The following is a 12,618-nucleotide window of genomic DNA, read 5'->3' on the forward strand; positions in this document are numbered from 1 at the left end:
CATTGAAACAAATAGAAACAATTAAATTCAATTTCAAAATTAGACCTTTCCTATGTTAAATATGACGTATCATCATTGGAAGACAACTCTTAAAAAAAAGACATATCATTAAAAAAAGAAACTAAATATTAAGCGGATAAATCACATTCAATCTTACGAAACTCGATAAAGAATGACAACTGTCTTTGAAGGTGTGGCATTCTAAGGGGTAAGATATATAAAGTTACTTAAAGGATCACCTCCAAGATGATCGAGAATGCTCCCTTACAAATGTAGAAACGCAAGACATTTTGACATGTTAAGAATTCATGTTTAAAAACAACACAGGTACATATAGTTTGTTAAAACTTATTTGAGTATTCAAGGTCTGTGACACAAATGTAACAGAAAAAAAAAATTGATTGATTTCAAATAACGCAACGGCTAATAAGACAATCATAGCATTTATCTTTCTTTGCTTCTATAACTTACAGTCCAATAAAATAGAGAATGGAAATGGGGATTATGTCAAAGAGATAACAACTCGACCAAAGAGCAGACAACAACCGAAGGCCACCGATGGGTCTTCAATGGAGCGAGACAATCCCGCACCCAGAAGTGGTCCTCAGCTGGCCCCTAAATAAAATCGTGTGCTAGTTCAGTGAAAATGGACGTCACACTAAACTCCAAAAACATGTAAATAAACTAAAATTAAAAAACATACAAGGCTAACAAAGGCCAGAGGCTCCCGACTTGGGACAGGCGCAAAAATGCGGCGGGGTTAAACATGTTTTGTGAGATCAATGTCCACTTCTATTTTCATTTGACAGAAGACGTCAAATCCTGTTGTATGTTTTGGATAAACTTTGTATACACCACTTGGACACGATGCTGGAATATCATTGCAGTCCTTCTATAAAATATAAAAAAAACTTAACTCATGAATAAAACTAAGAAGATTTGGTATGACTGCCAATGAGACAACTACATGTATCTACCAAAGACCAAATGGCATAGATGTAAGCAATACTATATTATGTCACTGTACGGTCTCTAGACTACAAAACTGGTAGTAAGTCATGAAAGGCACCGACATGTCAGTCTTGGTATCAAGTAAAATAATTCAAACAAGAATACCAACGACCAGGCATGAACGAAAAACAAATACGATATAGACAGCGTTTTCACAGACAATCACTGAATTGCAGACTCCAATGTAACCTTAGTACTCGATTTCTTAAAACATTTCAAACCTGTCTACGTGAAACTACACTTACATTTTGTATATGCTATAAGCTTCAATATATTCCATTTACGAAATAGCGTACAATATACATAATACTACTGAGTATAGAAAAAAAAATCGTGTTAAAACTCGTTCTATTTGAGAGTTGAAAACATTGTATTTCTTGCATTGGCAATTCCCTGTATGTTATAATAATATGTTTTCGATGAATTGAGTCGAAAACCTGTCTGATAATTTCTTAGTTAGATTTCTTACTATGACATATTGGATTTAAATCTTTCTTTGCCAATACCAGTATCCTTTCAGCAGCCTCTCCATAAAAACACACGCCTGTATAGTAAACAAATAAATTCATTTGTGACTGGAACTGAATCTTGAACTTCATCATTTAACAAAAAAAAAATCAATTACATTGAAATTAATTGTATAAATATAAATGATAATAATTGGGTATACATACACAGAGAGAGTCCTCCATCAGTTTTAACATCCTGTTATAAAATGGCCTCTTATTACTTCTATATCCGGAAATCTTGAATGTCATACATATTACAAAGCGAAAATTGTTTGCTTATTTATTTCTATAATCTTAAAACTAATACAATCTGTAATTATATTATAATGATATAATTGTTAAATTGTAAACTATTAAGACAATTGAATCATCTACCCCAAAATTGATTGACAGCAACAAATTCACAACAAATATGGTTACTTTTATTTCTACTGGCAGTCCTAATTCTACTCTCCTCACCCTAGTCGATTCATTTTGGAAAAAAATCCTGAATAAAAAAAAAGTTCTCCTCCCGAATATGCATGAGATATTTGCTACTGGATTTAAGCAAACATCAATTAATCACAAATATCAAGTTTTTGGTTAATTCGGTTGGCCAACTTGTGACCTCTTGCAAGTCAAATACATGTTGTAAGTAAGCTACATTTAATTTAATTCTTAAAGTGGTACAGAGTTCCTAAACCAAGTAACAAATGTATCGGTTATTCGCATGTCATTTCAATGTTGAAATTTCAATGTAAATATGTAAAAGTTGCTAAGAGTTTACATACATGTACTAAAGATTTTGAAAGATTTGTTAATTACTTCCTATTTCTTTTTTACTCTCCATCGTGTCCATGAAACGATACAATAAATAGATGATGTGAACTTTCAAAGTGCGTCTTTGTGAAAAAATTAATAACTTTGTTTATCTTAGTCAAACATATCTCTCGTTATTTTGTTTTCATTTCTATTTTTTCGTTTTATTAAAAAGATTTAGATAATTAGAATAAGTTTTAAACCTGACAGGCTTATCTTAACATAAAATTAAAAACAAAATCAGCTTGTTGATCTTTATGTCGGAGGTTTACGCTCACTGATTTCCTTAAGACGATGTATGCGTGGGTGTTTACTTATTTATACATGTAATACTAGTTTTTAACTTATTTATTATTGTCCATTTAAACCTTTGTAAAGTTAGAAGTTTGGAAATTATAGGTTATATTTTCAATTTTACTAGTATTTCGAAATTCTCTTTTCAATGCATGTTTTTATGTCGAATACGATTATATTACATTATGTTAAAAGTAGGGTATTCTTACTTTAAAGATTATGCAATAAAAGAATAAACATACTCCGTTCTTGATTTTGATATTCGTTCCTCATCATTAAAGTATCTTGAATGATTGATTGATTGTTGATTGTTTTAAGTCCAGTGGTAAATAGTTCATGCATATGTAGGTCTAGATTCATAACAATCAATACAAAGTCATGAATACATGCATGTATGTGATTTGAAAAATACGTCGACCGGAATTTAAGGACGGTTGGAGAGTTTGGACAGCCAGTGGGAAATGAGATCGTTTTGGATTAATCCAGACTGAGTAATTTTGCATTTAAAAAAGCAATATATACGGACACCTTTTGTCGCAAGGGTATTTGTATTCAGGACGGGATAAGCTCAGCTATGACATATTTCTATACGCAAAGCAAAGCTGGAGGTGTTTAGCATCTATTTTAAAATATATACAAATAAAACATGTAAAAGAATCGAGTAATACGTGTCAATGTTTACTCATCGACATGTAAGTTACCTACAAATGTACGGCAATGGTTGTTGTGTATTGAGATATTCCGATTTTACCCAACCTACTTGTTGAGACAGTGTAATACGGTCACCCTCTGAACGATTTGAAGGAGCATTCCACATGTGAGAAAAAGAAAGACACCCTGGTAAAATTGCAAGGCTTGAAATACTGAGAAACCGTTAGGAAAGATTTGCTTTTATTTGTAAATTCAGTATTAAACCCTGTTGTTTCAACTTTTCAGGTCTCGCATTTTATTCTGTGTTTTATTATGTCACTGTATTTTTTTTTTACTGTTTGTTTATTTCTACATATTATACACTTTGAATGATTTACTAAAACATAGATATATGGAATTATTGCCTTCAAGACAACTATCATCGGAGAGCGACTGACAAAGATATAAGAAATCCATAGGTCACCGATTTGTATGTCTTATCTATAATGCCAGTGTTCAATTTCTTAATCAAGATAATGGTTAGGATAAAGGATATGGTTCATGTTATATATAATTATTTTTTAAATTCCTCTCTTCAATGCAAGCTTTTAACCAATTATATAACATGTCAGACGTATATGTAGCTGTGAATATTATGCAATAACATAATACCGGTATTCAAAGCGCGTTTTACATTTTGATGTCTGTTAATTTAGATTTTTAAATCGACATAATTCAATAAATGAATATTCATTTTCTTGTCCTGTTGTTGATTAAGTGAGTCACAAACCCAATAAAACAAGTACATCAAAATATATATAGAGCATTCGTAAAGATAGAATTTCTAAAATATTACTTCACGAATCAACTTTCCTCTGTAAGAGGATATAGAGGGGGTTTATAGAATAGAGAATAATGCGTTAATACGTTCGAAAAATGGGCCAAACAAATAAAGCCTAAGAATGAAAACAATAGACCAAACAAAAATTGATTGATGTCTGATTTTTGGTGTTTAACACCACTTCTAGCCATATGGACTACATGTAGTTTTTATTTAGGGAAAAACCGCCGACAAAGTCATACAATATTTTCATGCTCATCATAATTTCAATCTTTATTGGATCTGATTTGATATGTATTATTACGCGAAACGATTAGTTTTCTTTCACTGAGGTTTATATTCAGATAATTGGGTGACGCCCTTTAACAACTTTAATATATACACTATCAAGTGAAATTTAAAACTTGAGTAAAGTGGTTGATATTAATTTCAATGGATCTCCTACTTTAGGATGAATCAAGAAATTTATTTTGCACTTTATTCTGGTGTTATAGTCCTACTTACTGCACTTTCATTCAAAGATGATGAAGTTACGAAGTACTTAAAAAAAAACTTATTTGTTCTGATTTGGTCATTTCACCGTTTATCATCATAAAAGAGAGATGAGGATACCAAAGGGATTTTCAAACTCGATCATAAGTCGAAAACAAACTGACAATGCCATGGCAAAAAAAGAAAAACGACGAAAAGACAAACAACAGTACACAAAACACAACATAGATAACTAAAGACTGAGTAAAACGAAACCCCACCTATAAGGGGGGGGGGGGGGGGGGGTGGTCTCAGGTGCTCCGGAAGGATAAGCAGATCTTTCCCCACATGTGACACCGGTGAAAAGTCTAATTCGGAAGGTCACATTCGAGGAAAAGAGGAGTGGAGTGCGGTTATAACAATTGGATCATATATCCGTCGTCATCTGTAAAACAGATATTCCATAAAGTTAAACCAACTCGTGATGGCGTCCATAAAAAATTCGAAGGGATGATTTCAACTTCACTACTTGGAACTCTTTGTTCAATAGCTTCCTTGTAAGCAACAATCCTCTGTCAGAAATCATGATTAGAAATGCAAGCTCTGGGGCATCGTATCAACTGAGAGATATATACTCCGTATGCAGGTGCTGAAGGAATGTTGCCACATAGAAATGCAAAGTTCACAATTGGGAAGCTGAGATCATCTCTTTTGTCGTAAAGTAGTTTTGTTGTCAACCGACCTTCATCGTCAATTTCTAGACGTGTAGGTCAAGACAGAAGGCAGACTGTATCTGTTATATCCTTTATTTCAAGTTCGATGGGATAGATGCTTTCAACATAGTCGCCAAACTTTTAATTATTTAGCGAGAGGACATCATCTATATCGCAGAACGTGTAGTTAAAGATTAATGCTAGCTTCTTTTCATTCTTCCTAAGAAGCTCCTGTTTGGTTTCGTTGGTTATCTTCTGACTTTTTCTTCATAATTTTTTGTCAACTAAGTCTGTGTCATTAACCGTAGCGTACTCAAACGTAAGGATAGAAAGTAAACTGCAATCACGTGATATTGTGCCAAATGTATAACTTTCAAGTATTGATATTGCATGCTCTAAATTCTTGGGTTTCAATGAACTTGAAGGTCTTTTTTTCTTCTTTTTTTTCTCTGTGAGTAGTAAATACAATGTATTTGAATGAGTGGAGTTCTATGTCAAGAATTATATTTCTGTAAAAGTTATTTCTATGTTTATTTCTTAGGTGCAAATGTTCCTTCCGAGAGGTCATTTTGAAAATAGATCACCTTCAGTTGACCTCAAAAGAGGAGGCATGATAAGACCAATTATTTGGACTCTGAGATTGTAAACATAGTAAACTTATTAAAGCTTTTTTTTTTAAATTCTGTTATAATTGATAAACCAACTGTTCAATAAGATATGGACACTTTAATGCAGAAAGGTTACTTTGTGATCTCACTATGACACATCATAAACATGTCGAAATACAGTTTTTACGTACTTGGCCTAAAATTACCATTTCACAAATAGTTTTTGGTAAAAAATATATATGAGGGACAGCTTTACCCAAAAAGTATTTTTAAATTTACACAAATTATTGATAACATCTTTGTAGCAAAATATCGTTTTGGTTAAAGCTGTTGATCAAGTCTAAACATTAATCATGTTAATGCCAATATCTCAAAATGAGGCTATTATGGCAGCTGCTACTGCTTTGCACTAACTGTAAGAAAAAATGCCAACATTAAGATAAGACAACATTCAAAAATATAAATACTGCTTTACGACAATCTTCTTATGCATATCTTAAGATTTGGTATATTGAAAATACTTTTTGATTTTCGATTGAAAGTGGTAAAACGGGTGGCTTTACCATAACCGAACTTTCTCCTTTCTCCTTTACAAATAATCTCTAGATGGCAATGCAATTTTTATTTTGTATTCAAACGCAGATCAAAATTTCTAAAACTCAATTTTTGTTATATGAGAAATTTGTATTCATCACTTAACCGAAAAGCTAACAAAAATGTTAACCGTTTCATTTATCCTCATCAAATATAAATTCTATGTTTAATCAAAAGTATAAGGAAAAATTTATAAAAAATGGGACATTAAATCAACATATTAAAGAAAAAACTGTTTTTATTTTTTGGTATTATTTAGAAATAGAATAAACGACATTATATCATAAATTACACACATTATGAAATGTGCAAATACAAATTTGGTTAGAACGCAGTACACCCCAAAAAATGTGATTTAGAACAAGGGTGAAAAACTAAGTTGTTTATTATACCAAAAATACTTGTGTAAGCATTTTCATTTTGAAATATCCAAGGTTATTTTATATAACACCTTTTCATTGGTTAACATTGTAAAATAGCTTTTATAAAAAGCCCCAGGGCAAGAATTTAGGCATTATAGTACTCAGTAGAACCAAAACGTTAAGGTAAGCTTTAATTTACTTGCTTGTTTAATATTTACTTCATTATCGTTATTATATTAAAGACAAGGAGATGTGGTTTGGTTATTAATGAGACAACTATTCACCAGCGCCCTAAAGACAAGGAGATGTGGTATGATTATCATGAGACAACTATTCAGACAAGGAAGAGAACAACAACAGAAGGCCGACCGGCCTTCAAAAATGACCAAAACGGTTATCATATAGAATGCTATAAAAGGTTCCGGAATGTCATAATTTATCAAATTAATTTTGACAAACATATCATAGTAATGGTACTAAACTAACGGAAGGGATTGTGCTTGATTTTCATGTGATGGAGACATAATCTTTCAATCAGTTTAATTGAGGTCTGGAGCTGGCATGTCAGTAACTGCTAGTAGTCCTTTGTTAATTTATGTATCATTATCATTTTGCTTAGTTTCTTTTGTTACCTATTCTGACATCGGACTCGGACTTCTTTTAAACAGAGTTTTACTGTGCGTATTGCTGTGTGTTTGTTTATTCTAAATTGGTTAGAGGTATAGGGGGAGGGTTGAGATCTCACAAAACATGTTTAACCCAGCCGCATTTTTGCGTCTGTACCAAGTCAGGAGCCTCTGACCTTTGTTAGTCTTGTATGTTTTTTAATTTTAGTTCATTTATATGTTTTGGTGTTTAGTGTGACGTCCATTTTCACTGAACTAGTACACATTTTTATTAAGGGGCCATCTGAAGCCCGCCTCCGGGTGCGGGATTTTCTCGCTGTGTTGAAGACCCATTGGTGGCCTTCGGCCGTTTTCTGCTCTTTGGTCGGGTTGTTGTTTCTTTGACACATTCCCCATTTCCATTCTCAATTTTATGTTGTATTTTTTTAATGGTATGAATATAGTAAAAAATTCAGCTGAAAAAGCTGTTCTCGTCCTGAATATAATTGAAATATTTTTCACTGGACGTTTAGAACACAATCAATCATCGTTCAAAGAGGACTGTAGATTTATTGATTGGTGTTTGTAATACGCCACCTTAGCGCACAAGCCGATGTTGCGTCGGGTTGACTTCAAACAGTTTTGCCAAAAATTATATATTTTATTTCTAGTCATAAACATTTTTGAAAAGGAACAATTAAAGAAGAATCCGGCTTCTTTTCCTATTTTTTAAAGAAGGAAACCACTAAACACAAATATATTGGCCTCATTTCACAGATACGATACAAGTATTTAATTGACAGCAGAATAATTAAGATGTGACCTGATGGACATAAAAAACCTAATTTCTATTCTAACTGAATTATTTAATTTTCAGAATGAAGTTGACACTCGTTTCTCTTGTCATCACCATTTTGTGGTGTGCCAATACCAACGCTAGTCCAGCCTCTGAATTTGTTGGCACTGTTGCATGGATAGGCGGGAAAAACATGGAAAATGTAAACGAGGAAATAGGCCAGTGCGCAATGGGTGAATACTCTGAGGACGAGAAAGAAAAGGACACACAGGTTGGCGAGTGCGTGACGACAATTGGTGACTATCTGTGTCCAAGGGACTGTTGCAGTGCTGAAGTTCGCAAGGCTTTAATTGGCATTGGCAAGTTCTATGTTTACTTACATATGCATTGCCCCGATATGGAAGTATCTTGTCGCAAAACACTTATCGATTTAGCTTGCATGAAAGAAGAAAACCCCGACGTATGCAAGTGGTATTTGAATGATGCAGATAAGCCAGCCGAGCGATCTTGGAATAAACGAGGGGAATCTGGATCAGTTCCACCAGCTCCAAAGGTTCCAAATCTTCCAAACTTACCCAAAATTGGTGAGGCATTGAGAACCAGCCAACGAAGTGTTTCCAAGTTGGATTTCATTAGAGAAAAAAACTTCTTGAAAAAATTGCTTAACAGTAGAAATTAACTTTTGTTTGAAATTTATCGACAGCTGACCGTGACGACCGATGAACATAAAAAGGACTACCCATTATCATTATGATGAAAAATGCATTTAATCAGAGCATTGGAACGTTGTTTAATAAGTTAATTCAGAATTAAAAATGTTTTAATATTTAGTTTAGTATGCGTACAATTAATGGTATATTGTGAATTATTAATACTCTCGATTGCATGCAAAAAACATGCCCTGGAAATAAAACAACGATAAAAATCCAGATTAAAATAGTATGTATCCCTAACTTGAACCTGGGACAGACATGCATGTAATGGTGTCGGTGGTCTGGTGGTAGCGTTGTCTCTTTGAATATAGGAAGTAGAGGGTTCGATCTGAGTCTAAAATTGGTATTTGCTACGTCTCCGTCCTTCACGCAAAATTTAACAATGAGCCCAAAATCTGTTTGATATGTAGTCGGAATAATATGCCCGGGTCCTTGAGGACTGTTACCCTAGATGCATATTAATACTCCGATCCAGTGTGTTGGTCTTTATAAAGCAGGGTACTAGTATTTGAATCTCAAATTAATATGTTATCGTCCTAAATATGAGTCAAATATTTGCTGCTTGACGTTAAGCATTCGTGAATCAATCAATATTCCCATATAATATATATCATATATTTGAAAAAATATAATTAATTGGCTCCCTACCAACTCAATTTTTGCAACATAAAAACATTAACCAATGTTTTTTGGCCTAATTTCATGAGATCTATAATAAGAATTAACAAAAACCCAAAATGTACTGAATTTTAAGGTTAATTACTGAATTTGGAAATCCTAAATATGTCACTTATAAACATACGAAAAGACTGAAAATATCAATGGATTGAACAAATGATAATTTATCAATAAAGTTTATCAATAAAGTATTAATTTTTATACACATTTTACAAAACACACGTAAGAGTATAACCTAACAAGAAAGTTTACACAAACAACAAGGTCAAGAATAAAATCTGCTTAAGAAATTTCTAATTTTTGTCACAGAAAAATAAACTTGATAAGCCAACAGAGTTATAACCTATAAAAATGTTGTTGTTAAAATCTAATACAGAAATGCCGTAAATACGGAGAATAAAGTCGGAGAGTTTCAGTCTTTATTGAATTTGAAGACATCTTGTCCAGCCTTTGGGTGATTAAGAGTTTGTCATATTGCGAACACTCTCCTCTACATTGAAGATCGTGTGTTGATTTCTAGATTTCTTTTATTATTGCTTGTTTTGTTAGGTAGTTATCTCATTTACTTACTGCTGGGATCAAATCTAACCTCTCTTAAAATTTATCAAGAACTGTAAGGATAACTGTTCAATGCTAGAACAGTCTCTAGAGCAGTTCTTCTGACACCTTTAGAACAGTCTGTAGAGTAGTTCTTCTGACACCTTTAGAACAGTTATGCTCTAGAACAGTCTGTAGAACAGTTTTCTGGCACCTTTAGAACAGTTCTGCCCTAGAACAGTCCGTAGAGCAATTCTTCTGACACCTTTAAAACAGTTCTGCTCTAGAACAGTCTGTAGAGCAATTCTTTAGAAACCTTTAAAATAGTTCTGACCTAGAACAGTCTTTAGAGCAGTTCTGCGGACACCTTTAAAACAGTTCTGCCCTAGAATAGTCTGTAGAGCAGTTCTTCTGACACCTTTAAAACAGTTCTGCCCTAGAACAGTCCGTAGAGCAATTCTTCTGACACCTTTAAAACAGTTCTGCTCTAGAACAGTCTGTAGAGCAATTCTTTAGAAACCTTTAAAATAGTTCTGACCTAGAACAGTCTTTAGAGCAGTTCTGCGGACACCTTTAAAACAGTTCTGCCCTAGAATAGTCTGTAGAGCAGTTCTTCTGACACCTTTAAAACAGTTCTGCCCTAGAACAGTCCGTAGAGCAATTCTTCTGACACCTTTAAAACAGTTCTGCCCTAGAACAGTTTGTAGAGCAGTTCTTCTGGCACCTTTAAAACAGTTCTGCCCTAGAACAGTTTCAAACATGTCTAACCTAGAACAGTTTTGGACAGTTTTTACCTATATCCGATTATAACAGTTCTTCCTTAGAACATTTTTCTTTAAAAGTACATTTGTAATATGAAAATTTGGAACATCTAAGTACTTGTTTCAGCTCCAGTCATCATATCATCGCAGAGGAATCCTCAACATCGTAATCTGGAAGAAATAATAGCCCGAAAAAATTATATAACCATATTTGTTCTGGACGTGTACGCTCTTTGTATTCATTATTAGTATGCAGTATGGATTTTGCTCAAATGTTGAAGGCCGCACGGTGATCTATAGTTTATAACCTACTACGTCATTTAGTTTTTCTCATTGGCAATTATACCACACCTTTGTATTCTTATACTCAATGACTAAATTTTTCGCGTCGGACTCCATGTTTGTGGAAGCCGCAAACAACAACATTTCAAGAGGGGGGATGGACATATATTCTTAATTACAAGTATAATTCTTTCATCAAAGTCAATATGCACAGTCGTTGGACAGGTATAAGTTGCTTAAAAAAAAAAGAAAAGCAATACGTGAACTTAAGACCGCTGACTGGTTAAAAAAAAATGTTCTTTGTTTGAAATAATTGACTGTGAATAAGATGATTCTGATGTAGAAGCACCTTTATGAAATAATATAACTGTATAAACAGAAAATTGTATACAGTTTGGGAGTTTAAACTGGATGTCTAAAAGAAATTGCACAGACATATTGCAATATAAATTTAAGCACTCAATTTGCTTAATACTCTGGATGCGTGTATTTGATCTTTCATACTCTTCGTGTTTAGTTTCCTAGATGCGCTCAATTCTGATACTCATTATTGAAGTTGTCTGTGACAACTGTATATAGTTTTATTTAAATGTAAGTCCTGGGGAAATATTAGACATCAGTACAGTGTTAGTGTTAAACTAAAGCAAGACACACGTTGGAAAATTAAATGCGGATTTTCCCATTAATTGTCTGAATTAAGCACCAGTTAGAGCTTAATACGTGACTTGGAAACATGGTTTCCATCAAGGTATATTGGCCTCTAGTGTTTCTTGATTTTGTTGTTGTGTTCCTGTCAAATTGACTTTTACCAATCATATTATTTTGGGAGCATAATCAGGTATTCATAGCAATTGTAATTAAAGGAGAAGTCTGTTGTGTCATTTACGCTTAAAAACAAAGGAAACCTAATAAATTGCTTCACACAGAGTAAAGCTTCAAATGGAAATTTGACTTTCGATTGCTCTATACCATGAGTAGTTAGTCAAAAATAGATAAGTCTTGAAGGCTTTAAAACCAAATGAATTTTAATCCCAGTGATGTATGCAGTTTTCCTCTTTTTAAGAAACAAAAACTATTGAAGTCAGTTTCCCAGCATAGCAATATATCAAATTTTGTAAATAAAGCAATAAGTTTTCATAACAGAAAAGATTTAGCAGCTATAAGGTTAAACTGTTTAAACAAAATAAAAAAGCAACGAAATTTAATTAACAAACATTCCCGTTAATAAATCTTTTCCGAAAATACAAAATATACTATCAATAAACAAAAACGTCAATAATTTATTGATAGATCTAGACATTTTTTTTAAAATCAGTCAAATTTTCCATTTTATGAATACATTGCAATACAATCCATATTAAAACCTATTGATAGTATAAAATAATTAAGTTGTAATTACAATTTAGTGATTATTG

The 12,618-nt window shown here is 33.0% G+C and overlaps 1 long non-coding RNA gene across 1 annotated transcript; it reads left to right on the forward strand.

The window, feature by feature from the left end:
* The first annotated feature begins 6,905 nt into the window (after positions 1 to 6,905).
* LOC127708931 (uncharacterized) lies at positions 6,906 to 9,062 on the forward strand. Its single transcript, XR_007985436.1, has 2 exons — positions 6,906 to 7,014; positions 8,314 to 9,062. It is a non-coding gene; the product is annotated as an uncharacterized LOC127708931 (long non-coding RNA).
* Positions 9,063 to 12,618: the final 3,556 nt, after the last annotated feature.

This window comes from Mytilus californianus, unplaced genomic scaffold, assembly GCF_021869535.1.
Source record: "Mytilus californianus isolate M0D057914Y unplaced genomic scaffold, xbMytCali1.0.p SCAF_7, whole genome shotgun sequence".
Classification (NCBI taxonomy): domain Eukaryota; kingdom Metazoa; phylum Mollusca; class Bivalvia; order Mytilida; family Mytilidae; genus Mytilus; species Mytilus californianus.